Here is a 19,266-nt window from a genome sequence, read left to right as displayed (position 1 = left end):
GTTTCTGACAATGGTAGTGCCATCTGGAGGCAGAGCAGTTGCTTCTTGTAAGTCAGATGTATTACCCTTTGAAATGAAGTAATCACTGCTGTTCCTTTAATATTTTTCCTGATGTGAAAATGCATTCTCACTCTAGCAAAATAAATAAATTTGCCAAGATTTGGCGATCCTCCAATTCATTAGTAAAACTTCTTAATTTTCATAAACTATGCACAAATGAACACAATTACACATGAATCTTCAATCCCGATGTATAATAACTTCCTGAGGATACAGTCCTAGAAACTGGGCATTCTGAGATACACAATGGCAGTGACAATAATAATATAGCAAACACATTTCTGCCGATGTTATTATACAACAAGCAGTTCACATGAATTAACTCAATAAGCCCTTATGACATCTTACCATGAGAAAATTGAGGCACACATAGGTTAAGTAACTTGCTTAGTCACATGACTAGTAAATGTCTAGCTGTTGTGCTTATGTTTTAAAAGACTCATTTAGTCATTTATTTGAAACAGAGCGCACACACACTTGTATCCACTAGTTCACTTCCACAATGGCTACAACAGTTAGGTTTGGGTTGAGTCAAGCCAGAGCCAGACCAGGAACTCCATCATGGCAGAGCATTTGGGGATCAGACACCCAAATACCTTGGGCCACCTTCCATTGCCTTTGTGGTTACATTAGCAGGAAGCTGCACTGGGAGAGAAACAGCTTGAATGCAAGATAACACTTTTCACAGGGGATGCAGGAGCTGCAAATCAGGCCTTATCTCACTGTGCTACAATACTGGCCCAAAGGCTACAATGCTGGCCCCAAAGTTTCAGTCGTAACAAGGCCATCTTGGCTGGTGTATCCATGCTTGCAACCACCACATTTCATGGCTTCTGACAACACATGTTGCTGAATTACTTGTGTCTCTTCATGCTCTCCACTAACAACTGAGACTGATGGTCTCGCTGCCCCACACCCAGCAGGGCTCCCTCTGAACATCTCATGGGTTAAAAATGGTAAGCTACTGCTGCTTTCACTTCTGTTTCTCTACTTACCAGCATGACTAACAGTTCAGAAGTTCATGCACTCCATATATATTTGCATTTCTATGAACTGCCTATTCATGTCCTTTGCTTGTTCCCTCCTCTACTGGAAGCCTTCATGCTCTTCTGATCAATTTGTATTACCCGTTTGCATGGAGACATTAACTTGTCTGTCACTTCCCAGCTTGAATGTTCATTTTCTTTCGGTGTATGGGCATCAGAATAGTTATATAATCACAATGTTCAATCTGCGCATGTGTATTTTCTTCCTCTCTTTTATTCTTCCAAAGAACTTACTTATCCAGGAGTCAGCTAAGCACTCAGGGTGTTTTTCCCAACCAAGATCCTCTTTAAACCAATTGAAAATTATCTGGTGTAGGACGTCAGTGCATCTTAACTAGTGGAACTGTAAAGACTTGATACTATGGATGGCTTAACAAAATATTTTTATCTCTCTATTTTTTAGACTATAGAACAACATATGCTGACTTACGACAACAGAATTACTCAACCTAACAGAAAGTCATACTCTAAGACGTTTCTGTTCGAGCTACAGCCACATTAAAAACATCTCAGATACAAAAATGATTCCTATCTTTAAAAACCCACAGAGTAAAAGCTCTCAGGGCTTTCCCTAAATAGTAATCCTAGCTCCAGGTTTAGCAGTATCAGAAAGTCAGCAGATTTTTCATAGATGATCTAAATCTCCAACAGCATTTCTTTTTGTTTTGATCTGCTGTCTAAAAAAAATAGAGCAATATATATTTTCTGTCACATGCTGCATAGTTCTATCAGATGAGGATTATATGCTTAGTGAGTTTATCTATGGGGGAAAGCAGAATGGGATTTCTGACATTTTTCACTGACTTCTCAGCTTCCCTGCTAAACCAGATGTCCTTCCAATCAAGAGTACCTGCAAATGGCATGATCCATGTGCGGTATGTCAGCTTAATTTATTAGCAGCAATATTGACATTTGTGGACATTTACTTAAAAATTTTATTTGAAAGGCAGAATTACAGAGAGAGTGAGGGAGAGATACAGAGCTCTTCTAACAGCTGGTTTACTCCCTAGGTAGCCACAGTGACTTGAACTAAGCTAGGCTAAAGCCAGGAACCAGAACTTCATCCTGGCCTCCCAAAAGGGGGTAGAGGCCTAAACACTTGGACCCTCTTCCACTGCTCTTCCTAGGCTGTGAGCAGGGAGCTGGACGGGAAGTGGAGCACCCAGGACAGGGACTCATACTAACATGGCCATGTGTCTACCTGCTATGCCACAATGCCAGCCCTGTGAATGACCTACGTTTAAAACATAAGCAAAGAATGTGTCCATGCTTGTTCTTAAAGACGAGTTTTCATTTGCATTTTGAAGGTTTCTTAAGTGAGGGAAGAGGTAGGGATTCAAGCCATCACAGGACACCAGTGTGGCTCCTCTTTACCAGCACCTCAGAGGAAGCAATACTGAGGCATAGTTTGGTGCTTTATGTTGATTTTTTAATGAACTCCTGGTGTTATTTGCTCTACTGCCTACACATACATACCCACACAATGTTTTAAAGTCAAATCTGCCAAGGAGTATGCAACATACATTAATAATAACATTCATTTGTATTTCGTCAAAAAGGAGTTGAGAAGTCACTGCCTGGGCTATCTCCATAATATCATCTATTTTAGTAACTTAGAGAAGAATACAGTTCACAATTGAGGGTCTTATGAGGGTACAAGAAATGAAGAATTTCCTCTCTCTAATGTTAGTTTTCTTATTGAGCTTATTAAAATTACACTGTTTATCCTTTTCACAATGGAATCCTAGGTCATACTCTCATGTGAACAATTATTTACCCATTGTAATTCCTACTTGTTCCAATTCCTCTATTTTAAGTCTAACTAAAACTGATAATCACTAAGTATAACAAGATTTTTATCAAGACTTTTTAAATGCCAACAGTTTGCATGAATGAGTTCAGATAAATTTCCCCAAAGCAATGGAATGTAAGATCTATAACCTTATTCTTAATTTTAAATCTTAGTTTTATGTCTTTTTTAAAATGTGGAAACTTTTTTAAGGGTTGAGGTTACGTACACAAGGCCATGCAACAAACAACTGAATTTGGGATCATAAAGATTACTTTGCTATCTACCATTACTCTTCATTTCTTTTCTAAAAAACAGTTACTTACTCAAAAGACTAAGCAACATAGAGAGAGAAAGAGAGGAAGACAATAATCTTTCGTTTGCCTACTGGTTCACTCCCCCAAAGGCTGCAATGGCCACGGCTATCCCAGGGCTGGGCCAGGCTACAGTCAGGAGCTTGTAATTCCATCTTGATCTCACACGGTGGTGGCAGGGCCCCAGAAACTGTGCCATCTTCTACTGACTTTCCAACACCGTAGAAGGGAGCTACATAATGAGTCGAGCACCCAGGACTTGAACTGGCACAATGATGCAGGATGCTGGTTTTGCAAGGCGTGGCTTAACCTAATGGATCAACACTGGTCCCTCCCATTGCTTGTATTTTCTCCAATTTGTAGATACTACTTGATTTCTGATTATATCCTTCCAGAGAATTCAATCTCTCTACTTCCCAATATCTACAAAATTTCTGATTCTCATTTTTCCCAACTATATTTCTAGTTTGCTTATGTGAATCTCTAAGCATCCTCTATTATGTGAGATTCTTTTGTCCCATCTTGCATAAATATTTACCATAAGATGATGAACAAATGTATAATCTTTTACTGCTGCTAAACAAACAATTCGAATTGCATTCTCAACCATAAATGTTCTATTGGTAATCAATCACTATGTTTTTTTCCCCTGCTACATAGTTACATTTTAACAATGGCAAAGAGGAAATCTTAACTTGAAGTTAATGGATTCATGAAATATTGGTGGAGGAAGTGATTCATAAATTTTTTTGAAACCATATGCAAAACTATACCCATAAATATATTGCATGGGTGAGAAAGCATCAATGTATTTTGCTAGCAGTCCTCTCATACTTGTAAAAGATCATTTATATCATGAATACCACAGGCTCTCAATAAACGAAGGAAAATCATAAAGAGAAAGAATCTAAGGCACTTCTTAGGTGCTTCCCTGTGCACGGTGTTGCTGAGCTCTGGGATGCGCAAGGGGAGGGAACCTTTTGTGCCAAGTGTCTGGATATTTACAACATCTTCATAAGCCACACAAAATGATAAACTTGAAATTTTCCTGCTATAGATCTACTGAATGTTGTGTTACACGTGTGGTTGCCTGGCAGGGCTAGATCAAATGACTACACAGGCCTGATGAAGCCCACAAGCAGGATGTTTTCCACATTTGGTATTGGGCCATGGGAGTATCTTTACACTGATATTTACGCTTTCTCTAAGTTTCAGAAAATGAAAGCAAATGTTGGAAAAGATAGGGCAATATGGTTAATCTTTCCATTAAAACAAGTAATAATGACTTCTGTGATTAGTTCTTGAGACAACTGACATGGAGGATAATTTGTGTTTTCCCAGATTTTTGGAGGAGCATCTTCCTATGTGCTTAGTCTGTGAGGTTAAGCAAGGCCAAGCACTCCCCAACATACGTGCATATATACAGGCTTAAACATGTATGCATACATGCACCATTTCTCTTTCAGGATGGGCATGTTAACTCAAGGGCAACTGGAATCTATCAAAACACTTCCTGTCCCTTCTACTGTGATCAGAAACTAATGAAATGTAAGCTCAGAGAGATGCTGGTTATAGTCCCCGGCACTAAAACTGAATTAAAGGGAAAAAAAAAAAAAGAATCAAACACAGAGATTAAAAAAATTGTGTTGGCATCCTTTGAAACCTGGGATCTAGCAAGCCTGTTATTTGTCCCCTTGAATGTCTTATTTTTTGACCTGAAAAATTACATTTTCTTTAGCTACGTTTGCATGCTAAGAATACTAATCATGTTAAATTCACTAATTACCATCATACAAATGAATACGCAGTTTACAAGTGTTCTCTCCCCATGTTCTCAAAGTATCACTATCAGTACTTAAAGAATCATGCCTACCACAGTGTGTCTGCTTGCCTGCTTATGTATGTATGGATGGACAGGAAAGAGTTGAAGAGTCAAAGGGAGAGATGGAGAGATAGAGGTCTTCCCATCTACTCCCCATAGGTCTGAAACAGCAGGGGTTGGGCCTGCATTAGGCTGAAATGGGGAACCAGGAGCTGCATTTAGTTCTTTCATGTGGTTGGCAGGTGCCTAAGTACTTTGGTTATCCTCTGCTGCTTTCCCAGGCACACCAGCAGGGAGCTGGATAAACAGTGGAGCAGCCAGGACTTGAAATAGAGCTGATATATGATGCTGGTGTCAAAGGTGGTAGCTTAACTTGCTGTGCCACAATGCTAGCTTGGACAGAATTAAATGCTTCACTAACGCTTGCTAAACAAAAGTCACTTTTGAACAGAACACATGTATGGCAACGTAGGAGAGTCAAGGCTGAGTCGACCTCAGCCACAGCTCAGTGGAACTCACACAGACTTTCTACACCTTGGCGTCTTACACCATCTGCCAGATTTCCTTAATGCAAGGTACTTTATTTTTTTAAAGCTGTCACTTCTTACTGTGACAAAATATGCACAAGAATTTACCACTTCAACCATTTTCAAATGGCATTAAGGACATGCACATTGATATACTACCAATCACTATCCCACCATCCATCTCCAGATCTTTTTCTGGATTAAGCACTTTTAAAGTGTAAGTTGACTGGTATAGACTCCAGGAAATGTAGTAAATGGAACTGGTATGCCACTGGTATGCCTATTTGTAGGTATCTGTGCATTTCTGTTTCAAATATCCCGTATTTTCTACATCAAAATACTCTTCCTTTTTCCTTGTGGGGAAGACCCAGGGAAAGCAACCGCCTCCACCACCCTCCCTTCTAAAGCAAAGCAACTGAAACATCCGAAGCATCATAACACATTGTCTAAGAATAGAATGACAGGAAAACTCGTGTCATCCCTCATTGACTCAAAGCGCTGACACAACTCGGGGCTGGCACACTCTGGATTATTGTATCTCTGCAAGAGATGAGAGCGCACAGACTGACCACCAGGAAAAATCTTGTCATTTTCCTCGTTAATTTTTGTCATCTTGATTTTTATTACTCTCCTTAAAACCTCCCAGAATACTAGACTTGCTTATTGCTGCTAGAGTACAATCAGAAAGAATTTGTTTTTCGAAAACATATTTCATCTGTGTTATATAAGCCATATACATGGTTGAACTTTTGTTCTATGCTTAGGTATTGGCAACAAACCTATCCTTCCAAAAACCACCTCTACAGTGAAGTCATTGTTTTGAATGAATATTACCTCAAAAATAGGAGGAATCTAAAAAGCATGAGTGAAATCAAATGTTTTGGGAGTCACACAAATGCAAGAGATATAGTGAAAGGTGCTGTGTTTATGACTCTTCCTTCCCCCATTCTAGGCCAGTGTCAATTTCTTCAGTTCATAAAATAAAATTGTACTTAGAAGGAGGGAAAATGCTATTTTCACCTGAATCATAGCAACCAAGTCCAAAATACAAGGTATATGTCCATGAAATCATTCTATTTCTGCCCCATGCAGAAAACTCTATATGGTTCCTAAAGTGTCGAAGGAATAAGTGACTTAGCCACTAAGCATGACTATGCTTAAAAATGACAGAAAAATAGAACATTTTTATTCTGTGAGCATAATTTTTTTGGTTGTACCTCAACGTTTCCACAGAAAAAGGCCTCTGTGAGTATAAAGTCTGGTTAATAATAATACGACTGCAGACTAAAACGGAAATATCTGCTCCCATTGTTCCTCCACACTCCCCAACTCTTCATCCAGAATCTCTTCTTAAGCACATTAGAAAAATGTTTTTAAGTAAATACAAACCCTCCCTGGCGATGGAAGAAAACAAGCACATTTCCGCTTTTGGAGAGAGCACTGTGAATTCACACTTGAGGACACAATTAATAGATTTCCAGACAAGCTGAGATTGTGTTCCTTTACATCCTTGAATGCTTATCATAATTCCATATGTCACTATTTCTAATTCACTTATGTAATCTTTTATCAACTTTGCCAAGCCAGTAAGTAGTTCACTCTTCCTGTTTCCATTTCCTGGGAGGTATTTTTTTCCCCAGGAGATAAAGAAAATACTCTACTTTGGCATTAAAATTGTCAAGTTTTACTTTCATCCAAATAGCAAGACTATTAGTTCCTTTTATATTACAGTCCTAGTTATGCTTCAAGTTTCTCCTTATATAAATCTGCATTTTTGTTTACTCTGTAGCAAGCTACTCTTGCTGGTGTTAATAACACACATGGCTTTGTCCCATAGTGAAGGCACAGGTTCTGGGGCAGGTGGATTGGCATTCAATGACATCTCTGAAAGTGTCCCTCATTTCTCTCCTTTACCTACTCCTGCCTGTATCCAGGCCTTCATCCCGCCTAAAGTAGTATTGGGGAAGCCTCCATCTGCCTTTTCATCTCAGTAATTATTTCCTATAACCCTTACTGGACTAACCGTTCTAACTTTTAAATTGTTGATTAATGCTATATTAGCAACGTTTAGCACTGCATCATCACCTATGATTTCTATAAGCTCGATTTCCCTGAGTAGCCTCAAACCTATGCTAGCAGTTTCCCTTTGTCCTGTCTATACACCTTCCTCCCTTCTGACCTTCAAATGTCAAAAGAAATCTCACCTCCTATAAGTTTTCTTCAGTTCCTCCAGCCCACATAGAAATCTTCCTTTTCTAGTCTTTGGAAATAGTTATTGTTAGCATTAGACAACTATACAATTAGGGAAGAAAAAACCTGTATATTATTGTGAGTCATCTTCCTCAACTAGTTGGGAATATGGCTGGGACACTCATTTGGTTTATTCATGTACATTAAGCATATAGGAACACTAAACAATTTGAAAATTGCCTTTATGCTGTACCAATACTGATTTTTAACTAGATTTTTTTCTTTTAGTCTTAAGTCTTCTATCAAACAGTTTGTTAAAGTATGCTGATAACAGAATTTTTTTTAAAAAAAGAACCCAATAAAAATTGTCAGTAGGTCTGAAAAGACGACATACAGATAACAAATAAGTACGTTAAAAAAGTTAGTGTTGTGTAGGCATTAGGGCAATGCCTATTTAAACCACAGTATCACTACACAATAATTATGCCAACAATCAAGTGTTGGCCAAAAAAAATATGCACTGAAAAATTAATTTATTCTAGGTAAAGACTAAAATGCTACAACTACTTCAGAAAACAATCTTACAGTTTCACAAAAACAAAGCCTGCTATCATATGATCCAGTCATTCTACTCCTAGTATATACTGACAAAAGAATAACAGGTATCCATGCAGAAATTTACATGTAAATATGTGCAATAGATTTGTGGTACTCTAATTATAAACCATTGACACCGGTACACAGATGAACACATGAACAAAATGTAGTATAGCCCTAAATAGCCCATCACACAGCATCGAAAAGAAACAAAATGATACAAGATATGCCACGAATGAGACTTAAACATGCTCTACAACACGAAGGACACCAGGCTCAAGAGGCTACATAAAGTATTACTCCATTTAGGTGACAATCTAGAAAAGGCAAAATTACAAAGGTAGGGAGCATGTTCATGTGCCATCATTCGGGAGTGAACAGAAGGGTTGATCCAAAGGATTGCATGGAGGAAAAAGATCATAGAATTTCCTTTCTTTTAATTGGGTGATGTTAACATGACCACATACTTGGCAAAACAGGCAAATCTGTATATCAAAAAGGGTGAATTTTACTGTGTATACTGTGGTACTGTTTCATGTATGCCAAATGTCCCAGAAAACCAGAGACCCTGGCTCTTATGAGGTTTACACTCAGGTAAAGGTAAGTGAACTAACCAAAGAACACTCACACAAGGATGTGCTATGCAGACAACAGAAGCAGATGTTGTGTTGAAAGGCAGGGAGTCACAGGCCTCCCGGAGAGGCTGATAGCTGAGCTAACTGATGGCAAGAAAGTGGTGGACAGAAGATGCAGGCATGACTAGGTACAGCACCCCCACCCCCACCCCCACCGCCAAGGAAAAAGACTTGGTTCCCCAGAGTCACAGAAATGTCAGTGCAGGCAATGAGCAAGAAACAGCAGTAAACATGATGGCCCTGGCCTGATCATTTCGGGTCTCACAGAACCTAAATTTCTTTGTGCTGCCTATAATGAGAAGCCACCAGAGGACTTTATACCAGCCACATAATCTGATTTAGGATTCTAAAAGATCCATCTGTTGGCATACTATTGCAGGACATTCAGCTTTCTTCCCATTATTTATTTCCTCATTTACTTTAGCTGTGTGGCCTTAGGCTAACCACACATACTATCTCAGTCTCAGTTTCCATATCCATAAAATGGTGACACCAGGTACCAGCACCTGCCAAAACAAACTGGTTCAGTCCGGCAGTTAAACATTTGACTATGGCTAACTGCAGTCTCATTTCCACTCTCACCTCCCCAGGTAACTGCCCCCGTCAATTACCTTTTCTCCCTCTTGCGTTTTCAATTTCAATCTCAGTCCAAGGCCACTGCCCTATGGAACCACACCCTCGCCCTGATGCGGCTTTTTTTTTTTGCACTACCATCTCTTCCCTCTACTTGCTCCTCTTCATCACCAAAACAGCTCCCTCCCAAGACGTAAACGCTATATCCACACCCCAAGTGTCTCCTCACGTACTCCTTAGCTAAACACAATCCAATTCTTGTTCCCATCTCTACAGAATCCCTTCTTGAAAATCACCAGCCCCCGTCTGTCATGCACTGGTGGCTGATTTCCCAGCCCTATCAGATCGGTGCCATCAGTTTACCGGCAGGAAGGGAAAACATAACCCAAACAGCAAAAGTATGGGATTCTATCCCTAGTTCTGCGACTATGACAGTGTGACTGACATCTCCCTGGGCCTTATCCCAGTATCTTTGCCAACAGTCAGATTTATAGAAAGGCTTGGAGCCTTTTTAATTTGGAAATTTTAAGACTGCATGATCTGTCCCTTTGCATATCCATAACTCTGCGCCGTCTTCTTTCTCTAAACAATTACCTGTCGTTTATTACAATGTGTTGCTCATCAACTTTATTTAAGATTCATGCATTTATTCAATCAGTCCAAAGTGGCGGAAAATAGAGAGGGACAGACAGGAAGTTGTCTTTAATCTTCTGGTTCTTGCTCTAGATGTCTGCGACAGCCAGGGACAGGCCAGGTCAGGCCAAAGCCAGGAGTAAGGAAATCCTTCTGGGTCTCCCACAGGGTTGGCCAGAATCTAAGTACCTGAACCACTGCCTGCTGCCTCCCCAGTACACTAACAAGAATCAGAAAAACAGTCCGACCTTCAGCAGACACTCTAATAGGAAATGCAGGCTTTCCAAATAGCTGCCTAACTCTGGCCCCAAATCCCCATCCCTATACATCTTTTTAATGGGTTCTCTTCCCCCCAAATTCTTGGAAAAATGTACTTTAAACTTTGCTTGAGACCTTATAAACACACTCTCCCTGGGAAATTAGATCCACAGCGACCTCCTCAATTTCAGTATCTGGAGAGATGCCTCACACCTTCCTTGAACCTACCCTCTATATAGAGCAGGATTCCCATGAGCCCAAGACGACATCACTTGCACCCAAGCCCAAGTTTCTTTGCTTGTCCCTTTCTTAGTGGCTCATTATCCAGGACAGGAAGTCTGAGACTGCGCAGCTTTTGCTTATGAACTACATTTTTCACCCTCTGTTTCAACTCAAAAGTCAACTCATGTCACTCTTCTCCCTTCCCAGTTTGGTCCCCCAAGTCATTATGCCAGACAGATTATGCAAAACAAAGCAGTTCGCCAAGGCAACCCCAGGCACACAGCTGTAATAGGCTATGCAGTGCCAGGATGGCTCTGAAGCCTCATGTGGAAACTCAAGGTCCAAGCAGAGAAGGCGGCATCCATGTGGTGTGGTCTATGTGGTGTGGTACAGTGTCAGAACACAAGAGGAGACACACAGTTTAGCACAGGAGCCAGTGCCTAGGGGACGAGGAGGGCACCCTCTGGGTATGTGTGTGGTGCCCTGGAGGAGACTGCAAAACTGAGGTTGGAAAAGCACAAAAATGGGCCTAAAGCTTACCATTAAGCCAGTGCCCAAAGAATGATGCAGACATAGCAAAGGACAGACAAATGCCTAAGCAGGCTCTTCCTCGCTTAATCAGAGCAATCCCAACAACTTGCCCTTAAGAACAGGTAGATATAGAACAGGTGCTATATCCATCAAGCAGATATAAACAAAGTTGGATGTAGACGGCACTGATAGGTCCCAAGAATTTCTCCACACAATATTTTCTAATTGCAAAAGGAAAAAAAGAGCAACATCACCAGAGAAGCCTGGCACAGAGTACCTGAAGCCAATGACCCCAGGGAAAAGCAGCAACTGTAATGCAGAACCCTGTGCTACCTCAAAGGACATAATGGGAAGGACAGAGCATCACTTCCTGGGATAGTCATGCTAGGACACACCCACTGAATCCATTCAAAAACAAACTCGTAAATCCCAAAGCAGGGGCCCTCTGGGATAGAAATACCCCTTGATTACAAAAAGCCATGCAAAGCCATGGGGTCTATAAAAAAAGTCCAAAAGACCACTCCAGACTGAAGGAGAGACCTGACAACCAAGCACCTAACCAAGAACATGACCCTCCTGCTATAAAATATATTACCAGGCTAAATGGCAAAACAAAATGAGGTACAAAGAATAACTGTTGATCAATCCAATCTCTTTTTTTGATGGTTACATTGTGGTTATGTAAAAAGAATGTCTGATTATAGGAGCTTTTTATAATGGATTTCCCATATTTTAGATGTCTTCAATAATTTTTAAAAAATTATATTCAAACCAACTCCTACAGTATCTTCCTCTGTAATATCTCCTCCGTTCCATCACCCTCAGCTTCCCTGCTCCAAACAGCCTTGTCCCTGTGTGGCTGAGGTCATTTCTTCACAGGAGTCTTTATGTGCCAATCCACCCACCAACCACAGCCCAGTTAAGGTCCCCGAGGGCACACTGGTTCACGGCACTTCCCTGCCCAGCATTTCAATGGTTCCTCCCTACTTATCAAATGAAGAACAAAGTTCTTAACTTTCAGGGTCAACTCCCTTCTAGTTCCAACTAACTTTTTGCGGGTTTTCTGCCTCCTAAGGCCCTTGTCACAGCAGCCATGCCATGGTATATCATACTCAGTGTGGAGTTGGCTTTCTCATGCAGCTCCTTCTAAGCAGGATGGCATTGCTCAAAATCACCTATAAAACTTTAAAGATTAAGCACAAATGCCAAATTTGATAACCCCCATTTCCCTATTTTCTGAGTTACCCATCAAATCTCTGCCTGTCATGCTACCCAGGGCCAACGCAGTGTTTATTCTAATGATGGAAACACTCAAACCCACATTGGATTGGTTTGATACCTGATTCTGGCTGCTGGCTACAGGCTCCTGCTAATGCAGACATGGGAAGGTAGCAGCAATGGTTCAAGTTCCTGTTAGAACTGGACTGAGTTTACTAGTTCCTGGATTTGGCAGGCTAAGCTGTAACCATTTCAGGCATTTCAGAGTGAATCAGCAGATGAGAGCAATCTCTCCATTTCTCTTTCTCTCTGCTCTCAAAATTTAAAAAAAGAAAATGGTCAACTTTGTCCCTTTCAAGCCATATTTCATCCTGTTTTACATAGCAATCTTTGTATATTTGTACCAGTGGTTCATAATATACAAGGTATGATTGCACATCAATGAAGAATTCATCAGTAATAAGACTAAGTCTGAGCCACAGTTATGAATCGCTCTCTCTTCCTGGGGTAATAAGTTTTTAAGTACTCGGATTACTTTTTTGTTTTTCCCCTTTCCATGGACTATTCTTTCCCATTTCTAGCAGTAAACACAGGCGATTTTCACTTCTTGCTTACAGAGACATTTTGGCATTGGCCACACCATGAGCAATCTTAGATCCAGACGATTCTGAAGCATCATTTCATTAACTGCATTTTAATTTCATCATCACTTTGCTATAGAAAGAAAGAAACTGATGACAAAGTGTCCTAAACTTCACAAATTTAAAATCAAAAACTTTAAAGTTCAAAATGAAGGCACTCTCCATTAAACATGCTTTTATTCATGCTTGTCTTTCAATCATCAACTTTGGGATGTCATCCAACGCAGTTATCCAAATTAACAGCTACACGTAAATGTAATGAAGAAGCCAATGTTTTCCCCTCCATTTGAGTTTTGTGAATGAAAGAAAATGATAATTTACCTAGCAACACGACTAAAGTCTTATCAGCGGATGAGTAGTAAGAAATTAAAACTATATCCAAAAAACGGGAAAAAATATTATTTCAGATGGGGGGAAAGAGGAAATAATGACATTAAAGCATTATGGGAAGCAAGGTGTTGATCCAAAATTACTGGAGACCAATTTAACATCTGCTATGACTGTGACACTGCAAGGACAGAAGAGGTCAGACACAGCCAGAATTTCAATATCGTAAAAAGTATTGAATCTATAAACGATAAATCACCACGTCCTTGCTGCAGCATGTAATCGGAATGGAAACGGACTCGTGTTGAATAATTTTGAGTTGAACTGAAAGTACAGCTTATTTTCTAGGTAAAAACACCTCAAAATAAATTTTAGATGATAAAAGGGGAAGATACTGACCTATAAACCTAAGATATGCGTGATGCTAAAAGTAAAACTTATAAAGTAGCCTGAAAGAGATGACTTGCGTATTATAAAGCACTAGTTTATCAACAAAACGATCATTTTTCAGAAATACACTATATCAATGATGATCAGAAGTAAGTATCATTTTAGAATTATGTTGAATATGATTTGAAGTGAGGTATTAGCCAGAAGAAATTCTAGATACAACCATTTCAAAATCAAAATACCATGACACAAATCAGAAGAAGAAAGCTGTGTTTTCACTCCCAAGTGACCAAACCAATGTTGTAATGGATTTCATTATTTTAGAAAACCATCGAAACCCAATACCTCTGTCTTATTCTTCACAAACCCCACCATTGTTTCATATTTTGTATTAATGTATCTAGTATTTACATCTCAATACTTTAACAAGAAGCTTACTAAAAGAGTACACCTTATTAACTTTCCTGAATTCTGAAGCTTTTAGTTTAGCCTATGTGCAAAGGTTGGAAAAATGGTCAAGGACAACTGATAACTTAAAAATAACTACTGATTATTTACAAAAATGGTTTCATTCTACCAGAAAAAAAAAATTCCACACCTATTAAGAACACTTAAGTAGTTGCCTTGAAGCAATATAACAGAATATGCCCTTTGAAATAGTGAACTTTAATAATCAAAAGTCTAAGTCAGTGTTGGCTGCATGTTATGACGCTATCAAAGTGACTATGACTATTGCCATAAACAGCCAGTGTTGTCAACAGAAACAGCCTGTTTCCATGTGGAACAGTGTAAATCCACAGCACATGGAATTCATAGTAAGTGTCAGGTTTTATAAAAGGAAAGATCTGAGTAAACAAAAATGACACAGTTTTTAAAGTGAAATGATAGGGTAGTCTGCCCCGCTTTTACTTTAAAATGGCAAAAGTAAAAGGACATCACTGTCTCCAGACTACTCGCAATCTATGGAGATACATTGGCAATTAAGAAGAAAACAAGACAAAAACAGACTGGCAAATCTGTGAAGGATTATTTTCATCCTTCAAAGGGAACTACAGAGCCACTCGGTAACTTCTGGGCAGGGCACCGAGTTCAACTTACTTCCAGAAGAAGAAACTGGGGCCGTTCAGTATGTGACTCACCTGAGGTCACAGGTGTGTTTATGCATGGGCTTACAGGGCAGTTCCAACTTATATGATAGAGCCAGGTCCACTGTCCATCCAGGGGCCTTCATATTTAGCTTCGACATAAGTTACACTTTGGCATTCATCCAATCTCACCCCTGGAAATTATTAACACACAGGTGACAGCTGTCACCACTTTCACACAATGCATGTGATGACATTTAGCTCTGAAAGACAGCACACAGCTCAAAGCCATGGCTCATCGCTGTGCACCTGAAAAACTAACCCCGGTGAGACTACTTCCTTGGAATGACACACAAGAGGGCTACAACAAATAATGCTATATTCTCTTTCTCCATCAACCTCCAAAACATAAACAGACCAGATCAGATGAACAGTCCCCAACTTTGGGACCTTGGAGCACTTTTTCACCATTACAAAGAACTGAGGATCTTATAGATATTTTGCTGATGTGAGCTATAGCCAAGGATATCGAGCAGATTAGAAATTAAAACATTAAATCCATTTAAACTAGAAGCTAAAATATTTTAAATAATTTAACATAAGTCACAACAGGTGAACGTAAGCTCGTGTTTATGAAAAGATAACTATTTCTTCACATGAGCAACTTTAGAGACAAGAGAGGCACTGTTTCACATATTTTTGAGTTTATTGTTTTGCTTAATAGAAGACAGCTGGAATTTAATATCTACTTCTGCATTCAATTGTGGCTATGTTTTCTTTCAGTTTACTCAGAATCTCTTTCCCCATAGTGTTAAGTTATCAGAAATGGGGAGAAATATGTAATGATCTCAGAAAATTGGACATACAGTTCTTTGATGTTACACTGAAAATCGGCAGGTGGTAAAAATTAGACACAATGTGTAACCTGAAATAATATCTATAAATTTTCATACACTACATCATTAAAATGCATTGATCTAGCTTTCATTTTGAGTTGATCTTTTCACTTCATTCATCATCTTGAAAATGTCCTAAGGACCCTCAAACCATACGGGTTTTTTTTGAAGACTTATTTAGTTTTATTGCAAAGTCAGATGTACAGAGAGGAAGAGAGGCAGAGAGAAAGATCTTCTGTCTGATGGTTCACTCCCCAAGTGACTGCAAAGGCCAGAGCTGAGCCAATCTGAAGCCAGGAGCAAGAAGCTTCTTTCAGGTCTCCCACGTGGGTGCAGGGTCACAAGGTTTTGGCCCATCCTCTTCTGCTTTCCCAGGCCACAAGCTGGATGGGTTGGATGGGAAGTGGGGCCACCAGGACACTAACTGGTACCGTATGAGATCCTGGCACATCCAAGGCAAGGACGTTAGGCACTAAGTTACCACACTGGGCCCTCAAACCATACTTTCTGATCTATTAGAAGACAGGTTAGAGACGAACCTAGAGATGAAGTTTACTATCAAAGTTAGAAATGCTTACATCTGTTCTTGATAATTTATAATATGTAAATCACTAATTTATTCAATATTTCCTGAAATGAGGTATTATAATCATCAATAAAGGTAAAAAAGATTGAATTTGGTACAAAATACCAAATAAGAATCCAATGCTGAAGGCTGAAGTTGGATGAAGTTCAGCATGATAACATGTAGGTTGAAATCTAGTCAAATATCCAAATATCTTCTAATCATTGATCCTTTATTCAGAGAATGCACAAAACAAAGAAGACTGGATAGCATTAATGAAGAGAAGTTATAGGGTATTTTAATATGTAAGAGATTTCAGATAGCACAATAAGATACATGGAGAGTTATTCTGTTTGGCACAAAACCAGGAGCTGGCTTTGTGGCACATCAAATTAAGCTGCTTGCCATAACATCCCATATCAAAGTCTGGGTTAGTGTCTTCACCATTCCAGTTCTGATCCAGCATCCCTGATAATGTACCATGAAAAGCAGCAGATTATGGCCCAAGTATTTTGGTCCCTCTCACCCATATAGGAATCAGGATGGAGTTCTTGGTTCCTGGCTTTTGCCTGACCCATTCCCTGGCTATTTTATTAATTTCTTATTTTAAAAAATGTTTAAATATTTCTCTTTTTGAAAGGCAGATTTACAGAAAGATCTTCTGCCCACTGAGTGGAGTGGATCTAAAGTTAGGAGCCAAGATGTTCTTGGTTTCCTATGCAGGTGCAGAGTTCAAAGGTCTTGGCCATCGTATACGGCTTTCCCAGACCACACTCAGGGAGCTACATGGAAAGTGGAGCAGTTGGAACACAAATCTGTGCCCATATGGGATCCCAGGCATGCAAGGTGCAGATTTAGTCACTGGGCCATTGGGCTAGACTCCCATTCCTGGCTATTGAAGCCATGTGGGAGAGTGAACAAGTAGATGGAAGATAATTTTATTTTTAAAAATATTTATTTATATTTCAAAGAATTGTGGAGAGAGAAGAGGTAGAGAGAGAGAATCTTCTATCTGCTGGCTGCCTGCCCAAACTGCTACAAATGTTAAGTGCTGAGCCAATTAGAAGCCAGAAGCCAGAGCACCCTCTGGGTCTCTCCTTGGGGTACAGAGGCCCAAGGATGCGGGCCATCGTCTGCTGCTTTCTTTGGCCACTGTCAATGAGCTGGGTCAGAAATGGAGCCACCCAGAGCACAGTGGTAGTTCCATCTTACCTTCCCTCCTGCCCACATTCCCCACCCACCCTCCTCCTTCCTTGCTTAATTTTTACCATGGCATATTTCCATTTTACTTCACAATCACAGGCTTAATGCTCCATTAAGTAAAAATATAGCAAGTTTTTTTTTAAGCAACATATAGCAAGGTTTTTAAAAAAAAAAAATAATATACTATTGCTGAGGAGTGTAGACACAGGTTGTAAATCATCATCAAATCCCAGGATCATCAACCTCATTCACATATAATACATTTTTGGTACTCTATTAGTCATCACAGATCAGAGAAAACATACAATATTTCTCTTTTGGGGACTGCATTATTTCACTAACTATAATGGTTTTAGGTGCATCCATTTAATTGCAAAAGACAAAAATTCATTATTTTTATGGCTGAGTTGTATTCCATAGTGTCTATGTATATTTTCCTTATCCAGTCATCAGTTAACGGGCGTATGACTTGATTATGTGTCTTAGTTCATGTGAATTGAACTGTATAAATATGGGGATATAGATAACTCTTTCATATGTTGCTTTCATTTTGTATGGATAAATCCCCAGGTTTGGGATGGTCATACTAGCATTTCTAAGTCCAAGAGTCATCATGTCATACAGGCACTTCATAAGTAGAGTGTAAACACAACTACAATTAAAATATCAGAAAAGGAATATAGAACAAATGTAAGAATCAATGATTTTAGCCACTATGTTTCCACTAGAAATACTACCTAAAATTCTTCAAAATTAAAAAACCAATTGTAATATGAAACATGTAGTGTCCATGCAATAAAAAAGTTTAATTATTAGAAGCTGCAAATATTTAACAAGTACTTAAATACTTTAAATATTTCTTTTAAATGCCTTGTGAAATTTCATGAAATGGAAAAAAGGAAATTGAAAGATCATGAAATTTTTTAATATCATGCACATAAGAATTAGGTGACTACTAGGTGACAGCCAAAGTGCCTCTCACAACTTACATAAACTTTCTTAAGCATCCTTCAGATGACGGCTACTTAGCCCCTTTCAACGGACGAGAAAGCTAAAGTTCAGCTAGGTTGAGATGTGTACAGATACTCAGAATAATTAAACAGCCCAGCTGGAACTTCAGGCAGGGACATTCATGTTGGAAATCATTAGGCTATCCTACCTCACATTAATTCACTAAAAATATCACTTACCAAAATTCTTAAATTAAGTGTAAGAAGCCCTGCTCTACGAGCAAAAACACTGGCAGTAAAACAGGTACAATTTGTTTCCAAGAGCAACCATACTGTTTCATGACCTCAGAGTTTACAATTGAAGAGAGCATTGGAAAAGGATCCAACGGCTTATCACCGAGAACTATAATGTCATTTATGGAATGCTTACTTCTATAAAAGCAAGAAGAGCAAGGTTTGAGCCCCAGGAAGGAAAAGGTTGCGCAATTAAATGGTTCTTTTCCCTTGAGTTTACAAAAGAACAAGAAAGGAGAAAGATCTAGAAACATATTTCAATAGCCTAGAGATATTTCCAAAGAAATAGATTTTAAAGAAAACCTTCACATATTCCTAAATGCGAACTACAGGAGCTACAGCTAGAGAATGTATTCTTTATATATTCCACAAAGGGATCATGTGTCACAGGCAACACAGAAGCAAAGTCCAATGCAAGAACACATTGCATAACTCAGACCCACCCTTTATGGTGCTTTAAAACCTCTTCCTTGTTTTCTAAATATACACGACATGCTATC

The 19,266-nt window shown here is 39.3% G+C and overlaps 1 protein-coding gene across 1 annotated transcript in view; it reads right to left on the bottom strand.

Annotated features, from left to right (window-relative positions):
* The window catches only part of NR3C2 (nuclear receptor subfamily 3 group C member 2), a 339,034-nt gene that overhangs the window by 309,731 nt on the left and 10,037 nt on the right, over positions 1-19,266 (bottom strand). The window lies entirely within an intron of this gene.

Source organism: Ochotona princeps, chromosome 7 (assembly GCF_030435755.1).
Source record: "Ochotona princeps isolate mOchPri1 chromosome 7, mOchPri1.hap1, whole genome shotgun sequence".
NCBI classification, from domain to species: domain Eukaryota; kingdom Metazoa; phylum Chordata; class Mammalia; order Lagomorpha; family Ochotonidae; genus Ochotona; species Ochotona princeps.
This window is presented reverse-complemented; position numbering and strand designations above follow the sequence as displayed.